This window comes from Leptinotarsa decemlineata, unplaced genomic scaffold (assembly GCF_025532065.1).
Source record: "Leptinotarsa decemlineata unplaced genomic scaffold, Ldec_3_MD MMD2_tig00002159_RagTag_RagTag, whole genome shotgun sequence".
Classification (NCBI taxonomy): domain Eukaryota; kingdom Metazoa; phylum Arthropoda; class Insecta; order Coleoptera; family Chrysomelidae; genus Leptinotarsa; species Leptinotarsa decemlineata.
Genome location: NW_027412574.1, coordinates 1,658,542 through 1,682,013, shown reverse-complemented (window position 1 = coordinate 1,682,013; position 23,472 = coordinate 1,658,542). Strand labels below are relative to the sequence as shown.

Sequence of the window (23,472 nt, the reverse complement as noted above, 5' to 3'; positions counted from 1 at the left end):
ATTTATTACAAATACGATAGAAACAGTGTTAGGACATCGGAAATGTATTTAAACTTGTATCCCGAAAGACGACAACCACATCGAACTATGTTCAAGTTATTGGATCAAAATCTCACCGAGTTTGGTTTGTTTGAAAAGCCAATGAAAAAATACGGAGACAGAATCAACAATCAAAATTTGGTAAATGAGGTGTGTACGAGGTAAATTAGACATTGTGTCATTTCCAATGAAAATGGAACGTTGAACAAATAACAATAAATAACTAAAATGTAAAGACAAAAGTAAATCACAGCAAATGCTCAAAATGCTGGGCTTGTTTATTATACGGAAACTGAGCAGATTTGCAAACCTGGCAGTTCTGAAAACAGCCTACTTTGGCTTATTTCACTCTCACATTAATTACAGTGTAACTCTATGGGGAAACGCTGTAGACTCTGTGAGAATTTTTAGGCTCCAAAAACGAGCTTTACGAATAATATCTAAAGCCAGTTATAGTGACAGTTGTCGCCCCATATTTGAAAACCTAAAAATACTCACCTTACCGTGTATTTACATCCTCAATTGTTTGCTGGATATTCATAAAAATAAAGAAAAACTTGAAAAAAATAATTCATATCACAATTATACCACAATAAATTGTAATTTGATTCGACCAACTAGACGTCGTTTATTGACTTCTGAACGCAACACCTTAGACGTGAAATTATATAATAAATATCCAGTACATATTAAGGAACTACCTACCCATAAGTTTAAGATACTAATTCGAAAATATTTGATGTCACAGTTTCTACTCGACGAGGGAGTATTTGGAGGCCGGTGTGAGTTCATGGGAAACTACGTGTCATAACAAACACATCACTATAACACATGCCATTGGGGAGCACTCTTCACCCAATTTAATTCTGAATAATTAGAAATGAGGGAATATATTTTAAATTGTAGTTTTGTTTTGAATGTGTATTTTATTTTTATTTCATTTTATTTTATTTTGCTATGTCCTGGACCTACCACAAATGGAATAATACTCTGTAATGTGGCTGAATGAATAAATAGGGCTAACACAACTGTGCCCTTCTTCGAATATTATTCACTGCACGATTAATTTCCCTCCTCAATCTTCCAAACTCTCTAAGAATTGCTGTGTTGAAGGTCCTCAATATTTTGATATTACCTCTGACCATAAACTCATTTTTCAGTGTACCCCATAAGGATGTATCCATAACACTTGCTGGATATTCATAAAAATAAAGAAAAACTTGAAAAAAATAATTCATATCACAATTATACCACTTTAGGTCGATGATGGTCACTATCTTGCACTGATGAGTGGCTAATAAGCCCGAAACCGGTCTGCAAGTGTGCCCGTTCCATAATTGAAGGTCGACTCTTTCAGTTGGATTGCCAATTGCATATGCAGGACATTTTCTGTGAAGATTCCTGCACTGACGCCTGTCTGATATAATCCAACGCCCTTCGTGGTATTAGCCAGGGGAGTAGTTGTTTTCTGATAGGCGTCAGTCCATTAAACCTACTGTGTAGGTATATAGAGACATTTGCTTTAGACATAACACTTAAGTCTGGAGACCTTGCTGGCCACCTCACTGGCCTATTATTCCCTATCTATTTATCACCAAACCTTACAGTCAGGTAATTAGATACTGTCTGGTAGTGTGTTAGTGTGTGCTGTTCTCATCATCGCTCTAGATTTGGTGCGTTCGTTGCTACTCGACACTACGAAACGTGAACTCTTAGGTATGCCATCTAGCGGGTCGAAACAACTACTTCATTTTTCTAGTAGTCCTTTTGACATTAGGTAGAGTTTTTTGGCATTGAAAAGTTTTTCTTCATTCAAAAACCTTTATATATAGGTATATATTTTATTAATCCCAATTCAAATTTTAACCCGCCTGAAAATAGTTCCTTTTATAAAGTTCAAATTAGTTTGAGCTTTGAGCTTTTCGACACAATCAAAATGTATGCCAGCCAGAATGCGCTGTAGGTTGATTTTCTAGTTATTTTTTTCAACAAAAAGAAGGTTTTTTCTGGCCGGCCTGCCTCCAGAGAGGCGAGTCATAAGCGCACTGGCTTCCTTGTGAATTATTATTTTGCGATAAGGATATGCTCATGTAGATTTTGATTTTGGTGTTTATTTTGCTTCTGTTGGGAGCAAGTTTACCCTGTGAACCCGAGAGGTATGTAATTTCAGTATTTAGATCTTGTAAGCTTTTCTTCGCCATTTTGCCTTTTTTGTATATCAAAATTGGTTGTAACTAAACCTATTTCACATGGTTTTCCCGTTGGGGCTTGATGCTCTTTCCACTCTATATTATGAGGAGAAAATAATCTATTCCTGGAGTTCCCTTTTCACATTTACATGTTGTAAATGAACTGTACCAGTACTCTCGAACCATAGCAATATCCATAGCAGATATATTCCAGGTCTGATGTATAGTTCTATCGAAGTGTTCAGAATGCAGGTTCCGTTGTAAAGCAGATTTGATCCCACTAACAGCAGCTGATGCGTTTGGCTCTAGTCTCTATTTCAGCTAGAAGTACATCTCTCAACGCATTTTCTGTTTGATACATCCACTATTCACGTTCATTACCACCACAAATACACCGTCTAAAGCAGAGCTGATTCCGAACCTCTCTAAAAAGTATCAAATTCTATTATTTTTATTCATCAGCCTGTAATGAATAGAACATATTCTGGGTAGTGTCCCAGATTTTGTACATAACTCATTGTATATTCTCATCAGTATAATCCATAAATGAATATTATCGAAGTAATAAACTATTGTTGGGGATTTTGACTTTCATTTCATGAGGCTCTATCATTCTCAATAATTTCGTTTTTTGGATTTCATAAAATCAAATTCTAGTAGCGCCTAATGACATTTTTTAATCTGATATCAACCGATACTTATAGTTCAGACTTGAACCCATGCCCAATGCCGCCAGACGAAGAGCTGCCGTTCGCTGTGTTAGTCCGGTCAAATTACACTAAAAAATGAGAGTGAATGTACATAAATTTACAACAAGCTGCAAATGCGTGTAATTGTTCAAAACATAGTTTAAAATAAGATTTTGAAATTCCAAATGATTGCGATGTCCGGAAAAAAATGTATTCGAGGTCAAAGGTCAAAAATCTCTAAAAAAAATTGGTTTTCCGCGATTTTCAGGAAAACGGTGAAATTTATCATAAAATAACCTCAGCTAAAAATTGAGGATCATAAAATTCTCTACAAAAAATGTAAGTAGACTTACTCGTACTTCTTACTGCTCGAACTCCACTATTTTCTTTCTAAAGCCAGGAAAAGCTCAAAGTCAAACCGAAATATATTCGACAAAAAGTGTATCTATTTACTCTTGCAAAGAGTCAAAATCATGTACTATTTTAACACGCAATAACTGGCTGTGATACGACGTCTGCATTTTACAGTAGGGGTAAACCAACAGTCTTTAAAATGTTTGAAAAACAAGATTTAGTTCAATGTGCTGAAGTTTTCAAAAAAAGTAATTCGACTCAACAAGAAATTATCACCAACGGGATTCAGTTTCTTCTTTCTATGTACAAATCTCCGAAAAAAACCACCTGCTTAGATAAGTATCGATAAGCATGTTTCGTAAAACACTAGAAATAAGAAACCGGTGCAATTACCTTGTCTTTCTCCAACCTCAGTTGCTGCTCATCAACATCTTTTCCGGGTATATTACCAAGTTCAAGTGTGGCTTGGTTATCAGCTAGACCTAAAAGACTGGGGTTGGAAGTTGGTCGACAATGCGCCGGAAAAACTGCTGAACACAATTTTTTGCAACTGTAAAACGGGATGCAGCGCTAAATGTGGTTGTAAAAAAGTTGGACCATTGTGTTCTCTGGCATGTACACATTGTCGAGGCCAGTCATGTTCTAATGCTGAATCGCCAATAGTGGAGGATTCATTTGAAACCAACAAGGAAACATGCGATACATCACTCTTGACATCAGTGTGAAAGCAGCCACGAGTTCTAGCCATGGATTTGTCGATGCGAAGCGGGAGATCCGATAATCAGCGGCTCCCAAAATACGGAACAAATTAATGGCCAACCATGAATTTACTGAACAACCTGAAATGTATGCGATTGAAAACAAGTATAACAATAAATCCTCCATATCAAAAATTGTCGAGAATATCAAGTCATCAGAAATTGTTGGAATATATACAAATGAGTTAAAAGAAAATCCATGACTCATCAAATCCATAACTTATTAAAATATTTCGTGGATGGAGATTTTTTTGGAAATGCATCCAATTCAGCATACAGAATAAGACCCTTATGCCAAAATATTTTGTCGGGCAGAAAATCAACCCCCACCCCGAATTAAATTATTTTCAAAGAAAGATCCATAACTCTTTCAAATATTGTTTGGATTGCGATTTTTTTCTGTGAATGTATTGATTTTAGCGTACTTGAGAAGACCCATATGCCAAAATATTTTGTCGGGCAGGAAATCAACCCCCACCTCGAATTAAATAATTTTCAAAGAAAAATCCATAACTCTTTCAAATATTGTTTGAATTGGGATTTTTTTCTTTGAATGTATTCATTTTAGCGTACTCAAAAAGAACCCTATGTCAAAATATTTTGTCGGGCAGAAAATCGACCCCCACTCCGAATAAAATAATTTTCAAAGAAAAATCCATAATTCTTTCAAATATTATTTGGATTGGGATTTTTCTCTTTGACTGTATCCATTTCAGCGCACTCGAAAAGAATCCTATGTCAAAATATTTTGTCGGGCAGAAAATCGACCCCCACTCCGAATAAAATAATTTTCAACAAAAAATCCATAATTCTTTCAAATATTGTTAAAATCGGAATTTTTTTCTTTGAATGTATTCATTTTAGCGTACTTAAAAAGAACCCTACGTCAAAATATTTTGTCTGGCAGAAAATCAACCCCACCCCGAATAAAATGATTTTCAAAGAAAAATCCATAACTCTTTCAAATATTATTTGGATTGAGATTTTTCTCTTTGAATGTATCCATTTCAGCGCACTCGAAAAGAATCCTATGTCAAAATATTTTGTCGGGCAGAAAATCGACCCCCACTCCGAATAAAATAATTTTCAAAGAAAAATCCATAACTCTTTCAAATATTGTTTGAATTGGGATTTTTTTCTTTGAATGTATTCATTTTAGCGTACTCAAAAAGAATCCTATGTCAAAATATTTTGTCGGGCAGAAAATCGACCCCCACTCCGAATAAAATAATTTTCAACAAAAAATCCATAATTCTTTCAAATATTGTTAAAATCGGAATTTTTTTCTTTGAATGTATTCATTTTAGCGTACTTAAAAAGAACCCTACGTCAAAATATTTTGTCGGGCAGAAAATCAACCCCACCCCGAATAAAATAATTTTCAAAGAAAAATCCATAATTCTTTCAAATATTATTTGGATTGGGATTTTTCTCTTTGAATGTATCCATTTCAGCGCACTCGAAAAGAATCCTATGTCAAAATATTTTGTCGGGCAGAAAATCGACCCCCACTCCGAATAAAATAATTTTCAACAAAAAATCCATAATTCTTTCAAATATTGTTAAAATCGGAATTTTTTTCTTTGAATGTATTCATTTTAGCGTACTTAAAAAGAACCCTACGTCAAAATATTTTGTCGGGCAGAAAATCAACCCCCACCCCGAATAAAATATTTTTCAAAGAAAAATCCATAATTCTTTCAAATATTATTTGGATTGGGATTTTTTTCTTTGAATGTATCCATTTCAGCGCACTCGAAAAGACTCCTATGTCAAAATATTTTGTCGGGCAGAAAATCGACCCCCACTCCGAATGAAATAATTTTCAACAAAAAATCCATAATTCTTTCGAATATTGTTAAAATCGGGATTTTTTTCTTTGAATGTATTCATTTTAGCGTACTTAAAAAGAACCCTACGTCAAAATATTTTGTCGGGCAGAAAATCAACCCCCACCCCGAATAAAATAATTTTCAAAGAAAAATCCATAACTCTTTCAAATATTGTTTGAATTGGGATTTTTTTCTTTGAATGTATTCATTTTAGCGTACTTGAAAGGAACCCTATGTCAAAATATTTTGTCGGGCAGAAAATCGACCCCCACTCCGAATAAAATAATTTTCAAAGAAAAATCCATAACTCTTTCAAATATTGTTTGAATTGGGATTTTTTTCTTTGAATGTATTCATTTTAGCGTACTTGAAAGGAACCCTATGTCAAAATATTTTGTCGGGCAGAAAATCGACCCCCACTCCGAATAAAATAATTTTCAAAGAAAAATCCATAACTCTTTCAAATATTGTTTGAATTGGGATTTTTTTCTTTGAATGTATTCATTTTAGCGTACTTGAAAGGAACCCTATGTCAAAATATTTTGTCGGGCAGAAAATCAACCCCCACCCCGAATAAAATAATTTTCTAAAAAAAATATATAACTCGTTGAAATACTATTTGAATTGGGAATTTTTTCTATGAATGTATTCATTTTAGCGTACTTGAAAAGACCCCTATGTCAAAATATTTTGTCGGGCAGAAAATCAAGCCCCACCTCGAATTAAATAATTTTCAAAGAAAAATCCATAACTCTTTCGAATATTGTTTGAATTGGATTTTTTTTCTTTGAATGTATCCATTTCAACGCACTCGAAAAGACTCCTATGTCAAAATATTTTGTCGGGCAGAAAATCAACCCCCACCCCGAATAAAATAATTTTCTAAAAAAAATATATAACTCGTTGAAATACTATTTGAATTGGGAATTTTTTCTATGAATGTATTCATTTTAGCGTACTTGAAAAGACCCCTATGTCAAAATATTTTGTCGGGCAGAAAATCAAGCCCCACCTCGAATTAAATAATTTTCAAAGAAAAATCCATACCTCTTTCGATTCTTTTTCGGAAGGGAATTTTTTCTTTGAAGTGTATTCATTTCAGCGTCCAATAACCATTTCGTATTTGATAAACATTGAATTACGCTGTTCATGAAACAGGTGTTACCGATATTTTTTAAATCATTTAACCCAAGGTTTTGACTGAAGAATTTATCACTGAACAATCCGAAATATCTTTGAAACCCATTTGAGAATTTTGCTGAAAGTATTCTTTCCATTTGCTTCTATTTTAATTTCATAAAATGGTTCCTTATTACCTCTCTTTTCTTTATGAAATTGGTTTTCAGGAAAGTAAATTTCATCAAGTTTTTTGGAATCAGGGAGAGTACCGAAAAACGAAGCTGCATTTCCTCTTTGGATGGCTATACTAATTTTCTGAATGAGAAAAGATGTGGCTCTTGATTCGAGGGTTTCATCGGTTACCTTTTTTCCAATTTCATTGATGAAAGATAAGGCTTCAGAGCCAAAAACACCAAACGTTTCAAAAGCTATTGGGCGAAAGATATAATTATTTCCCAAATTCTGATATTTCCGTAGTTTGGAACTTTCTTCTAAAGAAGCAGCAGCACCGGCTTTCGCAGAAGTAGCAGGAAGATGGCAAGTTGCTAATGTATCTACACAAGTCCCAAACAACAGATTTACCATTTTTCCATGGAACAAGTGTCATACCATCCGGCCGTTTTCCGTCGTCTCGACTTGTGCCTATGGGTTCTAAAATCGCAGGAATTTTTGCTGATTTGATTAGATCATTAATTGCATAATGGCGAGATAAACGACCAGCGCTAAAACGACAGCTCAACCCATGAGTACCTGATTCATCCACAAATGCACCACATTTACAAATGTGTTGAACACACAGTGGTGTACCAAGTCGAAATCCGATGGCAAGTCTGAAAGAGTCGTCATCCAATAGAGTCCCAAGTGATGCTACAGGAACAGCATTTAACCAAGCACCAGATTCTTGCACAGTTACTGCGAGAAGACGAGCCTTATTTTTTGAAGTGTCAGAAGCTGTCTTCAGTAAAATACTAGTTGCTTGATCTAGTAATGGTTTATCCCATGCCCTCTGGTTTTTCATATCTTCAATTTTCATTGTTTGGCCAGTTCTAGATTCCCAACGAGATTTTCCCCGATCAAAAACACAATCAGATATTGACTTTGGGTATTGTAAGATAATTTCTATCAGATCGGAAACACTGCAAAATGAGGACAGAAATGATGGCAGAGCGAGTGAAGTGGCTGAACGAATTCCTAATCCTCCTCTAGAAACTGGAAGTGATGCCTGTAACCAAGTTTCGTCTTCGATACGGTTATTAGTAATGAGTTCCAGCATCCTTCTTAATTCGTCATCGATATTTTGTAATCCCTGTTCGTCATACCAAGTAGGGCTGCACCTCAAAATATACGATAATTTTGGAATGGCTAATGAATTTTTCAATAAATGGAATGCGACATGTGTTGGTAAAATAGATAAACGTCCTGACATGACACGAAGTGATTGTAATTTTTCTTGCAAACAAAATTTTAAGGCATCATCAGAAAATCGGGCACCAAGAAGAAACCAATTGGGTTTTTCAATCACTCGTATACCAGGAGCTATTAGGGTAAATTGATCGATGATGTTAGGGTCCTGTTTATCCAGAAAAATGAGTTCGCATTTCTCGAAATTTAGTTCAAGTCCCAGGTCTTTCGAATGACTTATTGTGTAACGAAAATTTTCTAATTCCACATTTGCTTTGTCACCAATTGAACCATCGTCCAGATACCAGCCGTTGAATTCAGTGGATATTTTAGTTATAATATGATGAATAGAAAGACAGAACAATAGTGGTCCAAGTGGATCTCCCTGCTGTACTCCTTGTTCGGACATTATAATTTCGTTACCAAATATTAAGAAAGACTGTAACATTGTTCAATAAAAGGATATATGTCTGGTATGACGTTAGCCACCGAATGTAACATGAAATTCCTGTCTATAGTATTGAATGCATTCTTAAAATCAAGTTTCAGAAAAACTTTTTCAACTGGGTTAGGGTTTTGATTAATAGATTTCCAAAACTTTCTCGTAAATTGAAACAAGCAAGTTTCGCTACTAAACGTCGATAAAAATTTCCAACAGCTATAGGACGTAGACCGCCAGTCTTTTTCTTTAACGCACATAAAGAAGCACCATATAAAATAGGACGTATGTCTTGATTGACATTTCCAGAAAGAAGCATATTGGAAAGGTTCGTTAAAGAATTCAAAAGATATTCGCCACAACTACCGGAACTATAGCTTAGCATATCTTGAATATGGGACGGTCGCAATGAATCAAGACCTCCACAAGAACCGGTGCGAAAAGATCTCACTGCTCTGAGAACATCTACAAGCGTAGACTTCCAGAGGACTATGAGAAGTTGTGTATTGTCCAGAATCGTATAATCTTTTAGAAGCAGGAAGTTTACTTCGTAATTCTTCCAATGTTGCAGCATCAAATTCAGCAGGACCATCAATAGAACAGAGAAATCTAACAGCTGCTGTTATATCACCGTCGGAAACTTTCGAGAGTACTTGTTTTTTGAGGATGTCATTATTATTTTGTATGTTTATTCGAAATTTTGGCATAACAATTAGTCGATCTCGTAATGTTATTATTGAAACTATTCAAATTTTTCTTCACTATTGTTGTGATTGAAATGTTTCGATTATCTTTAGTTCTCTGAATACTAAAACTTTTATAAGCAAACATGAGCAAATTTTTTCAAGCAGTGAAGGAATTCCTGGATACACATTCGTTAATTAATTTTGTGAGGGTAATTGCAGAGAGTAACATTGCAGCCTTCAGAATACGTTTAATAATATGTTTATTTCTTCTCAAATTAGATAAATGGATATGAAATGGAACTTCTTTGTTTCCAGGATCAAATTCTTCTTCGAAATCATTATCGGGATTGGAATTTTTATTGGAACTTGTAGTATCGATTGATTTAGAATGCACTTTTCGCATGTGGATTTTCAATCCTCGTATTTTGAAAAATTTTCCACATATTAAACATTCTGCTCTACCAGCTGATTGTTTTTCTTCTTCTGTCATCAAATATAGATCAAATTGGTTTGATTTATCGTGATCGGAGTCTTTAAATTCCTATGTGACTTTCATGTATCGTCCAAAACTTGAATGTTTTGTTATGTATTTTTATCAGAAAATTATTTTATTCGGGGGTTGATTTTCTGCCCGACAAAATATTTTGACATAAGGGTCTTTTTAAGTACGCTAAAATGAATACATTCATAGAAAAAAATCCCAATTCAAACGATATTTGAAAGAGTTAAGGATTTTTCTTTGAAAATTATTTTATTCGGGGTGGGGGTTGATTTTCTGCCCGACAAAATATTTTGACATAGGGTTCTTCTTAAGTACGCTAAAATGAATACATTCAAAGAAAAAAATCCCAATTCAAACAATATTTGAAAGAGTTATGGATTTTTCTTTGAAAATTATTTAATTCGGGGTGGGGGTTGATTTTCTACCCGACAAAATATTTTGAAATAAGGTTCTTTTTAAGTACGATAAAATGAATACATTCAAAGAAAAAAAATCCCAATTCAAACAATATTTGAAAGAGTTATGGATTTTTCTTTGAAAATTATTTAATTCGGGGTGGGGGTTGATTTTCTGCCCGACAAAATATTTTGACATAGGGTTCTTTTCGAGTGCGCATAAATGGATACATTCAAATAAAAAAATCCCAATTCAAAAAATATTTGAAAGAGTTATGGATTTTTCTTTGAAAATCATTTAATTCGGGGTGGGGGTTGATTTTCTGCCCGACAAAATATTTTGGCATACGGTTCTACTTAAGTACGCTAAAATGAATACATTCAAAGAAAAAAATCCCAATTCAAACAATATTTGAAAGAGTTATGGATTTTTCTTTGAAAATTATTTTATTCGGGGTGGGGGTTGATTTTCTGCCCGACAAAATATTTTGACATAGGGTTCTTTTCAAGTACGCTAAAATGAATACATTCAAAGAAAAAAATCCCAATTCAAACAATATTTGAAAGAGTTATGGTTTTTTTTTTGAAAATTATTTAATTCGGGGTGGGGGTTGATTTTCTGCCCGACAAAATATTTTGGCATAGGGTTCTACTTAAGTACGCTAAAATGAATACATTCAAAGAAAAAAATCCCAATTCAAACAATATTTGAAAGAGTTATGGATTTTTCTTTGAAAATTATTTTATTCGGGGTGGGGGTTGATTTTCTGCCCGACAAAATATTTTGACATAGGGTTCTTTTCAAGTACGCTAAAATGAATACATTCAAAGAAAAAAATCCCAATTCAAACAATATTTGAAAGAGTTATGGATTTTTCTTTGAAAATTATTTTATTCGGGGTGGGGGTTGATTTTCTGCCCGACAAAATATTTTGACATAGGGTTCTTTTCAAGTACGCTAAAATGAATACATTCAAAGAAAAAAATCCCAATTCAAACAATATTTGAAAGAGTTATGGTTTTTTTTTTGAAAATTATTTAATTCGGAGTGGGGGTTGATTTTCTGCCCGACAAAATATTTTGACATAGGGGTCTTTTCGAGTGCGCTGAAATGGATACATTCAAATAAAAAAATCCCAATTCAAACAATATTTGAAAGAGTTATGGATGTTTGTTTGAAAATTATTTTATTCGGGGTGGGGGTTGATTTTCTGCCCGACAAAATATTTTGACATAGGGTTTTTTTCAAGTACGCTGAAATGAATACATTCAAAGAAAAAAATCCCAATTCAAACAATATTTGAAAGAGTTATGAATTTTTCTTTGAAAATTATTTTATTCAGGGTGGGGGTTGATTTTCTGCCCGACAAAATATTTTGACATAGGGTTCTTTTCAAGTACGCTAAAATGAATACATTCAAAGAAAAAAATCCCAATTCAAACGATATTTGAAAGAGTTAAGGATTTTTCTTTGAAAATTATTTTATTCGGGGTGGGGGTTGATTTTCTGCCCGACAAAATATTTTGACATAGGGTTCTTCTTAAGTACGCTAAAATGAATACATTCAAAGAAAAAAATCCCAATTCAAACAATATTTGAAAGAGTTATGGATTTTTCTTTGAAAATTATTTAATTCGGGGTGGGGGTTGATTTTCTACCCGACAAAATATTTTGACATAAGGTTCTTTTTGAGTACGATAAAATGAATACATTCAAAGAAAAAAAATCCCAATTCAAACAATATTTGAAAGAGTTATGGATTTTTCTTTGAAAATTATTTAATTCGGGGTGGGGGTTGATTTTCTGCCCGACAAAATATTTTGACATAGGGTTCTTTTCGAGTGCGCATAAATGGATACATTCAAATAAAAAAATCCCAATTCAAAAAATATTTGAAAGAGTTATGGATTTTTCTTTGAAAATCATTTAATTCGGGGTGGGGGTGATTTTCTGCCCGACAAAATATTTTGGCATATGGGTCTTCTCAAGTACGCTAAAATCAATACATTCACAGAAAAAAATCGCAATCCAAACAATATTTGAAAGAGTTATGGATCTTTCTTTGAAAATTATTCATTTCGGGGTGGGGGTTGATTTTCTGCCCGACAAAATATTTTGGCATAAGGGTCTTATTCTGTATGCTGAATGCATTTCCAAAAAAATCTCCATCCACGAAATATTTTAATAAGTTATGGATTTCATGAATCATGGATTTTCTTTAAACTTATATGTATATATTCCAACAATTTCTAATGACTTGATATTCTCGACAATTTTTGATATGCAGGATTTATTGTCATAGTTGTTTTTAATCACATACATTTCAGGTTGTTCAGTAAATTCATGGCTGGCCATTAATTTGTTCCGTATTTTGGGAGCCGCTGATTATCGGATCTCTCGCTTCGCATCGACAAATCCATGGCTAGAACTCGTGGCTGCTTTCACACTGATACTCTTGACGCAGTTTACCTACACACAGGATAAACATCAAGAAGAAGAAAATCAAAAAGAAGAAGACCAAGAAGAAGAACGACAAGAAGAAGTATTTGAAGGTTATGACTCAGATGAATAATTTTTTAATTTTTTTTTAAATTTCAATCGCTTTCAGAATTGTCAACCTTTCCTAATATATTTTATTATGTAAGTTTTCAATTTGACAGAATCACAAAAGAGATGTGGAATATGCCTACTGGGGAAACCACGTTAAAAAAACGCGCTAAGTACACTAACTTATAAGTGGCGTGGAAACGTGTGCATATAATGACGATTACAACTTTTTAACTCGTCGTATCTCAAAAACCGTGGCTCTAAGAAAAAAAGTATTAATACATTTTTTGTAGAAAATTTTATGATTCACAATTTTTATTTGAGGTCATTTCATGATAAAACTCACCGTTTTCCTGAAAATCTCGAAAAACCAATTTTTTTCGAGATTTTTGACCTTCGACCTCGAATAAATTTTTTTCCAGGCATCGCAATTTTAAAATCTTATTTTCAACTATGTTTTGAACAATTACACGCGTTTGCAGCTTGTTGTAAATGTATGTACCTTCCAATGTCTAGATTGACCGGATTATGTGTAAATAAAGTAAACTTTATGCCACAATGTAATGAGTTTCATATTTTCAAACATTATTAGCAGCGACAGACTGCTCTACTGAATTCTAAATACTTACAGGAACGAGCGGCTAACTGTTCCCTCGTATGAAAGGTATTTCTGTTATTGATCTTTCATTTCAATTCAATTTGTCAAAAATAAGTTATTATAATATATACAGCTACAAATGACCGGTATAACACCGGTATTACTAAGTGCCCTTTGAGATCTTTTGCTGAACTTGGAATTCCTGATGTTTACGTATTGTTTCTGCAAAATTCTTTCAATTCGGTTCGTGACATTGTCCTCTCAAGGCAGGAAAGGTTTCACTTGACTGACTCGTTTGGAGTTGCTTTGGTATTCTCTTTCTTGGGTCGTATTCCCCGCTCGAATTTGATTTCGCCATACCCATCACCTTCAAAGACAATTTAAAAATGTCAACCCCCTTTTTTGTCATGGGTGAAGTTTGGACAGTTGATTCAGATACTCGCCTTGTGCCCTCTATGTCGCATTTCGCGTATGTTTACCAGAACATCCAAGATGGCAATTTTTCCTTGTGATTTATGTTCCACTGTAAATTGTATTGTTGGGTTGAGGAAGTTCAGATGTAGAAAAAATATGTTGCGTTACTCTTCATCGAGCTGCACACCACAATACAGTTTCACGACCCCTCGCTCTAAGGCATGTTGTTCGAATATTTCCATAGAACAGTTTGTCACCATAGTATTTGATAGACTGCTCAATGCAGTACCATCGGTGGGACTCCGTCCTACTGAAAGTACGTCGATGATGAACAGGGCGGTTTGTCTTCCGGGAATATTTTACCAAATAGCTGTATAGTTTCTGCAACCGGAACCATCGTGTACAAGAAGAGCACGTTGAGACTCACTAGTACGTCTCTTTTAACGAATTACTCTGTTTTTTTCGTGAGCGGCTGCAGTAGGGTCGAAAATGTTTGGTCACCTCATAGGTACACAATAGGTCTTGATGGTACATTCATTTTGTGAATTTTTGACAGGCCAAATCGATGTGGTGGATGGGTCACAGATTTTTGAAGAAGTTTTTTCGTGTTATCATCTAGATCTGACGGATGGACAAAATGATTATTTTTTTTCAAATTACTGGTGTCGGGTATCAACTGAGAGAGTATTAATATCAATAAAGTCTAGCTATCTGCACTAAATTACACTCGCAAAAAGGTTGTCATTTAATTCAATCAATAGAAAAAAAGCCATGCCTACTACCAATGGATCTAAGATACGCATTCAATAATTATTACTCTGCAATGAAAAAAGTGGAATTATTAAAGAAGTTGTTGAATTTATGCAGGGCCGTTGAACAAAAACTGAAATAATTTTCATACGAGGTATCGGTTGATCTCTTTACCCTATACGAAATTTAGGGGTCTGCTGAGTGTTTGAACACCGGATATCACATGCATGCAACTTGTCTCCTTGATTACTTGATGGCATCGATGGCTCTAAATGTCTTTTAAATTCTTATTAAATATCTGGAAACACCTTTAGAAACTATAAATTGTTCGACTTATAATTCCACAAAATATGCTCACTCATGCAGTGTTTTTTAAATTTCGATGTTTCCACGAAATTCATAGAGAATTCTATACTGATATCATATGCTCGTTGAGGATTAATACATTTCCCAAGCATAATAAAGCTATTGAAAAAAGCATGTTTCATAATAATTCATAATAATGTGGTTTCGAAATGAATGTGCGTCTGCACTGACGATTTTCATAAATTGTTGAATCAGCTTATTAGTTTCACTGAGGAAGAAAATCTAATTGTCTGTTTCATTCGCAAAACGACCAAAACTGAAACAAAGCTCGGCGCCTGAGGAAGAAATATATCTGTTATATTTCTCATTTTCCGTATATTAGATCCAATTTCAACAATTCCTTTCTTTTGTTAGATGAAATGTGAAATAGCGGCGAGCTTTTAGCATTTGTCGAGGCATTTATAAATTGAACATGTAAAGGAATCACATTCCAGATTTTCGTAAAATATATAAGAATTTATTTTTTCTGAAGGCTGCATTTTTAAATAAGAATTTGCTACCGGTCGGTAGCCAGGCGGTTCGACGTGGGATTTTCACTTGCTATCGTCCAACCCGTATTAGGAGTCACACGTTAAAAGGTAAAACCTCGTTAATCCTTAGCTCGCACAAATTTCGACTTCTGAGGGTTGTCGTTCGTAGAGGTGCGACAGCTGGTTAACGGAAAAACAGATTTTTTAAACAGATTGATTACTAAATCCCGATTCGAACCAACGAATGTACTACTAGGAGACGTATATCTCATTTTGCTACGAAAGATATCTGATAGACAAAAACTTCAAAATTGCCAAAACGCGAAAGATCTCAATTTGGTTCTGACAACTGAACGGTAAAGCCAGCAGAACCCTCTGATTGAAAAAACACAACACGTGTAAAGTCGACAATTGATTTGAATTTTGGCCTAAAATGAGCCTAAAATTCTCAAAATCTTTCCCACATATTTTCCAACAAATATTTCTTCTTTTATCGGGCGTGTTTGAGGTAGCCACCCAAATTTTCAATTCAAACGTGAGGCAATTAGTTAAGTAAGAAGCCAAAAGTGAGCCTTAAATTATTGCAAGATAAATTTGTTCAGAAGTTGGAGGACTTTTAATAGGTATACTATATAGCTGAAGCAAGCTAAACTCACTGAAGAAACAACACTTGGAAAGTCGGTGAACAGGAACCTACAATGAGCCTTAGATTCTCTATATACTAATTCTATAGCTCCCACACTTGAACAATTTCAACAAAAAATATTTCCGCTTGTACCACGTGTACTTGAGGTAGGCATCCAAAAATTCAACTCACTCGTGAAATTGTTCATGAAACCTAAATTTATTGCAAGATCAACATTTCCAAAAATTGAAGGATAGTTGAAGAATACTTTCGAAAATTTACTTCCACTTTCATCGTGTGTGTCTGAGGCCAATTCAAACTAAAGCAAACAAAGTTCAATGTTGTGATGAAGGAGCCTAAAATTATTGCAAGTTCAAATTTTCCAAAAAGGGAAGGATTTCTATTTGATTCTGTCACCGTAACAGTAAAGCTAGCAGAACCCACTGATTTTTTTAAAAAACAAAACATAAAAATTGGCGATAGAGGATAATAGGAGCCTAAAATTATCCTAAAACTATGACGTAGATTGATTCAGCAAATTGTTTTTTCATGTGGCTGTATTCTGCTTGCTTAACGCCAAGCCAGCAGAACCCACGATATATCTGGATTAGGTTAAAATTATGGAGTAACAATTATATAAAATGCACAGTGCTCTAACAATAATATAAAAATTCAAAGTTCTCAACAGGGAATTCGAATTTATTGATTGAGATATAGGGCAGTGTGAATGTAGTTATAGTTTGAGCTTACAACCAGATAGATTGAAAATAAACTAACTGAGGTGTGAATGGATACCTAGTTTCTGCCTGAAGTGAGTAATTCAAGCTTGTGCTATTGTGCTGCATTTATTTCGATGTGAATAATATATATTCCCAATATCTCAATCCTCTCATAGTTAGTAAAAATCATCAAAATGATAATAAAATGGCTCAATTATCCGTAACTATCTGATTACCCTGTCGAAAACTATAACGAAATCACAAATTTGAAATAAACTTCGTAACCTCGAAAATTTTTATGAGACACAAAGAGACTGAAGAACAAGATGACAAAAAAATAAAATATCAGTTTCACTGTCAATTGATATTATAGAGTACACAAACATAAATTCCTGAAAATGTTCCAGTATAAATTGAAAGGGTATATTTTCAGGAGTATGTCATTCTCAAACTGTCATCCTAACAGTGTTCCATGTAAGTGAAATTCTACTTCTTTCATTAGTTATATTGTAAAGGAATCCTGTGAATGACATCTGATCCAATTCCACTACGAATGAATGGAATACAAACGGAATAGAAAAAATGTTTTTCGTATAAATCACGGTTGATATGAAAGTATTTGTTTTGAAAGTATTTTTCTTTCGTGTAGGTAATTCAATATTTAAATGAAAATAGATGTTTTGAGAAGGCTTTTTGTTCCAGTTTGTGTCTGAAAGTTATTTCTTAGCATAATCTACACATCTTTCTATGGGTAAAGTTGATTTTTTGAAATTGATTGCTTCCTTCCTTTCTTTGGAAGATTCCCACATTTTTTGTATTACGATGGAGAAGTGGAAAGCCAAAACCTTTCTTTCCTGAAAATTAATCTCTCGTAAAAATATACCTTTTCAATTTAAACAAGATTCCTTTGGCTGGGATTTAATCAAATAAGCGAATGAATGTTATTTACGTACTGTCATCGATGACATGGATGGATTTGAGCTACTTCGTGATAAAAAGTCGTGATTTTATGAACGAATTAAGTGTTCTTTCTTATAATGTTATCCGTATTTGGTACTGAAGAGCCAATAAGACAAGTATCTTACGGCAAAACATCCGTGTGTCTACCAGTGTGAGGATGACAGTGTTCCATGTAAGTGAAATTTCACTTCTTTCATTATTTATATTGTGTAGGAATACTCTGAATATCTCTGACTCGATTCCATTACGAATGTTTGGAATACAAACGGAAAAGTATTTATTTCATCAGTTCGGACTTTCATTGTCTAATATAATATAAATTTATTTGAAATCCCTGAAAAAAATAAAAGATTAACCGAAAACCGAAAATAACAATTTTATTAACACAAAAAACTGAAGTTTATTTTTTTCAGGGATTTCAAATCAATTTATATTATATGAGACAATGGAGGTCCGAACTGATGAAATACAACACGAAACATTGTCAACCACCTTCAAACAAACATAAAAGTATTTGTTTCTGAAGTATTTTTCTTTCGTGTAATTTAATATTTATATGAAAATAGCTGTTTCGGGAAGGCTTTTTCTTCCAGTTTGTGTCTGAAAGTTACTTCTTTGCATGAACTACACATCTTTGTATAGAGTTAACTTTTTGAGATTGGTTGCTTCCTTCCTTTCTTTGGAAGATTTCCACAGATATCAGAGTTCATATGGCACGTCAAAAAACAATCTTTAAATATGCCCTATTTTAATTTCAGAGATTACAAAGGGGACGAGAGAATATAAACTCACCCTCGAATAATGAAAATCAGACCTAAGTCCTTTTAAGAAAAAAAATCTGCCAGCTTGAAATTGACAGGGTTTGTTAAGAGACAACTTACAAATATTTCGTGTTGAAATCATTCGTTTGCAGAGGGGTCGAAGGGATGTAATCCACCCCCGAAGTAATAAAAGTTTCGCCATGCAAATACTGCCACATTGAAATTCACGGGGGGTCTTACAAACATTTTATAGTATTATCATAAATTTCTTAGAGAGGTTGATGGACGATGGTATATTATCCACCCCCCAAATAATAAAAGTCCGTCATAAAAGTACTGTCAGGTTAAAAGTCACAGGGTGTACTGGGTGACATCTCACAAACATTTCGTATCAATATCATCCATTTGCAGAGGGGATGAAGGAGTGTAATCTACTCTCCATTTCGAAGTTCCTTCATAAAGATACTGACAGATTGAAATTCTCATTCATTTACAGCGGGGTCGAACCAAATAATTAAAGTTTCGTCGTAAAAATACTGCCAAATAATTGAAATTCACAGGGTGTGGCTAGGAGACAAACATCTCGTATTTATATCATCTATTTTTGAAAAGTTCCTATGAATATCATCAAGCCACGATGAAAACCCCCGTTACTTTGATTCCGCGGCCGCAAAAGTTCTGCGGGTCGAAAAAAAAATTGAAGCGACCCAGTTATTATATATAAAAATATCAGTTGATATTTCAAAAAATATAGGAAATTTATATTTCAAATTTGTTACCAGAAACTGAATGTTTCATAAAATTATTTCAATGAAAATAAGGATATTTTCAGAGCCAAAATAAGAAACATGATTGATTACTAATTATTTCCGAAAACATCACAATGAAAAAAGTATATGAACAACTTGCCGTAAAATTTGTTGAAAGTTACATTTCTGGTTTTGAAACTAGACGTCTCATATACAAAAAGTTAGGAGATAAGTAATATTTGTGAAATCCAACGTCGGCAAAAAAAATCATTGTTCAAGATTCTGTTACCCAACCACTCCTTCTTAAAAAACACTCTATTTTTACAATACGTCGAGCTTTCATCCTAACATTAAGACTTCAGGACACTAAAAATTAATACAGTCAAAAATAGTCCTAAGAAATACTTATAAGGGAATTGAGAAAATGTAGTTAACAACTAAAAATTATTGAAAAAAAAATTCGCAAAATGACAGTGATGTAAAATCTTCCGAGTATATTTGACATTATGATTGTCATTTTCAAAGTTACCTGGTAATGACAAGAGCGACATAAAAAGTAAAAAATAGTTTGTTGAATGTTGGAAATGTTTACCATTTACTATCTGGTGGTAATGAAGTTTGTTACCAAATTCATTTCTTACATTGTAGAATGACGATATAGCTAATCCCGTGCAGAAAGCTTAAGTAAAACCATCTGGCACCTGTGCAACGTCTTCCGTTTGGAGGATTCGTCGCGATTAACTTCCTATATATGAAAAGCTGAAATTAGTTTCATTTGATCGGGATGACCAATGACAATCCGGTTTCGGAAAGTAGCTCGTCGTCACTGCCAGACGAGTCATTTCAGACGGAGTGAACCGTCTCAAAATCCCGAACAAGCAAAATTAATTCCAAATATTTGTTTGAAGGTGATTGACAATGTTTCATGATGAATTTCACTAGTTCGGACTTCCTTTGTCTAATATATAAAATGATTTGAAATCCCTGAAACAACTAAAAAAGAAGAATTAAAAAAAAATAGCTGTAAATAACAATTACATTGAGCAAAACAACCTGAAATGAAATAATAGTGAAATAAAATACAAGTAAAAATAAAACAATTGAACAAAAAATAAAAACAAAGAAGTACAAAATGAAAATGAAGATAAAAATAAAAAAGTTAAGAGATTTCAAGCCAAGTTAATTCATGACGTTTCGCTTGTTAGTATCCACAATCGTCTTCGGATGATGACTGGACTGATTCCTCCGAGAGATGACTATTTATGGGTCGTTCGAGTTCTTTCACTTATCCCTGCTTTCCATTTTTTCCGCTTCACTGGTTGGCGGGAGTTGGCCATTTTTCGCTTGATGATGGGTTTCCATATGTTTCGTATTTCTACGCTGGCTTGGCTGAATACGTTGTTGGACAACATGTATGCGGCTTTCTTGAATTTTCTCCTAAACCAATGTTCATCTCTGTGTGAAATCTCAGCTTGGGACCACTCGATGTTGTGTTGATGGGTCCAAACATGGTCTGCTATTCATGATTTGCTGGTTTTCCCTCGCCCTGTGAGTTTCTTGTGCTCGCCAATGCGAACATTCAATGGCCTCTTAGTTTCACCAATATAGGATTTTCCGCACTCACAGGGTATCCGATAAATGCAATTCTTGGAATCGCAGTACGCGTTTGTTGGCGTGGTTTTTGTGAGGCCGGTAACACTATCCGTAGCAGCCTCACCAAACGCGGACTGGGATTCCAAGAACTGCATTTACCGGATACCCTGTGAGGATAGTGTTACCGGCCTCACAAAAACCAAGCCACCAAACACTCACTGCGATTCCAAGAATTGCATTTACCGGATACCCTGTGAGTGCGGAAAATCCTATACCTATTGGTGAAACTAAGAGGCCATTGAATGTTCGCATTGCCTAGCACAAGAATAGCAGACCATGTTTGGACCCATCAACACAACATCGAGTGGTCCCAAGCTGAGATCTCACACAGAGAGGAACATTGGTTTAGGAGAAAATTCAAGGAATCCGCATATATGTTGTCCAACAACGTATTCAGTTAAGTCAGCGTAGAAATACGCAACATATGGAAACCCATCATCAAGCGAAAAATGGCCAACTCCCGCCAAACGGTCATCTCCCACTAAACCAGTGAAGCGGAAAAAATGGAAAGCGGGGATAAGTGAAAGTACTCGAAAGACCGTAAATATTCAACTCTCGGAGGAATCAGTCCAGTCATCACCCGAAGACGATTGTGGATACTAACAAGCGAAACGTCGTGAACTAACTTCGCTTGAAATATCTCAACTTATTTTCATTTTGTATTTCTTTACAGCTATTTATTTTTAATTCTTCTTTTTTAGTTGTTTCAGGAATTTAAAATCATTTTATATATTAGACAATGGTCTAGTCCGAACTAATGAAACTAATTTCAACTAGTCCTGCCTACTGATTCAGTAGGATGTATCACTGCGCCACCTGCAGACAAAGTCCGAAAGCAACTCCACAAACACATACTTCGAGGTGGAAGTCAGAATAACAAACATATTCTGGAGAGGTGCATATAATATGTTCTGATGAAATTACCAAGCCAATGCCTCTCATGAAAAAGAATGAAAACACTATACTTTCCTCTTTTGTAAACCTTTACAATGAATTTGATAACAATACTCCTCTATATTGTAGCACATTCTCGAGCACATCCCTTTATTCCCATCAAATGCATTTTCACCATTAATTATCCATCTACACATAAATTTGTAATATAATTCGTACACATACTAGGCGGTTTGTTTGATATCACTATTAACAAATTCCTCTTGGCAAAGGGACATTAATGGACAGGGCATATGAGATTTTCCAACGAACATCATTACATTTTCAATTAATTATAACAGGGACAACATTTTCGCCGGGAAGAGGGCAAAAATAACACACAACAGTGTTAACGATGTACATTCATGAAAAAAAAGGCATCCAAAAAAAATATTTTTTCATCATACTTTTTATGGATATACACGTCATGAAATATTTTTTTGGTAACTATTTCAGTTACCTATTAGTAAATAGTATTTCAACATTTATCAGGGTTTGTAGCTGCATCATGATTGGATTTTGATTTGAATGAATTTTAAAAACAGTTGTTTTCTAACTTTTCACCATTCTATATTTCAAACTGTCTTGGTTTTTGTAATTCTTCCTCGAAATATTACCATATATATGCTTCTTCTAGTTATAAGTTTCACTGTTGACTGAATCTTCAATTATATTTTGATTTTGACTTCCACTCAGGTTTCCTTACACCATTATACGTTACTGTTATTTTTCTGATTTGGGATAATCATTTGGCAAGGTAGTTTCACCAAATGAAGAACAATCGAAAATCAGTCACGTAGATCGCCACCATATACAGAATGACACATATGTATAAACAATTAGTGGCTATTGTTATACCAAAAACTGTATTTTTAATGGAATTCCGTGACCTGACAAAAAAATAAAACAGACGGTTGATGTGTTTTATATTGTTTTTACCAGCTTTAGTGATGACTTTACATATAGTGAAATGACCTTTCAAACGTTAATGATAAAATCAGTTTGTAAGAAGGTACTCGACGAGGATTAAAGTAAATTACTTCACAATCTTTAGCCAAACGCCAATTTGGTATGTCTCTAAAAGTACAAACTATAAACCTTCATGACAAATCCGGCAGGTAGGTACCCGAAGGGGTTAGAGTAATACTGTTTAAAACACTTTGCACCCTTTATAACCTCTAGTCGAAAGCCAATTCGGTATATCTCTGAAAATATTATGCTAAACTATAGTTAACTCAAGGCAAACTACATATAAACAGAAACCCGATTCATTAGTAACATGAACACAACTAGCCTGTAATTATAGTCTAAAAACAGATACAAAAATTCCGAGTGGTTCAGCTAGCTTAACAGGGGTATATGTAAAGTTTATATTATAAATAAGAATGTCACTCATTCAACACTCACTCATTTATCTCTGTTTCTCCGTACTGGTAAGTCCTAGGAAGCTAAAATTTAGTATATAGGTGCTTCTTAGGTCTTAGATGCTCACTAAGAAAGGATTTTCAAATATTCTAACTGGG

At 34.3% G+C, this 23,472-nt stretch overlaps 1 protein-coding gene across 15 annotated transcripts in view; it reads right to left on the bottom strand.

The window, feature by feature from the left end:
- Window positions 1–23,472, bottom strand: part of dlg1 (MAGUK family member discs large 1) — an 889,881-nt gene that overhangs the window by 221,352 nt on the left and 645,057 nt on the right. The gene's annotated exons all lie outside the window — the stretch shown is intronic.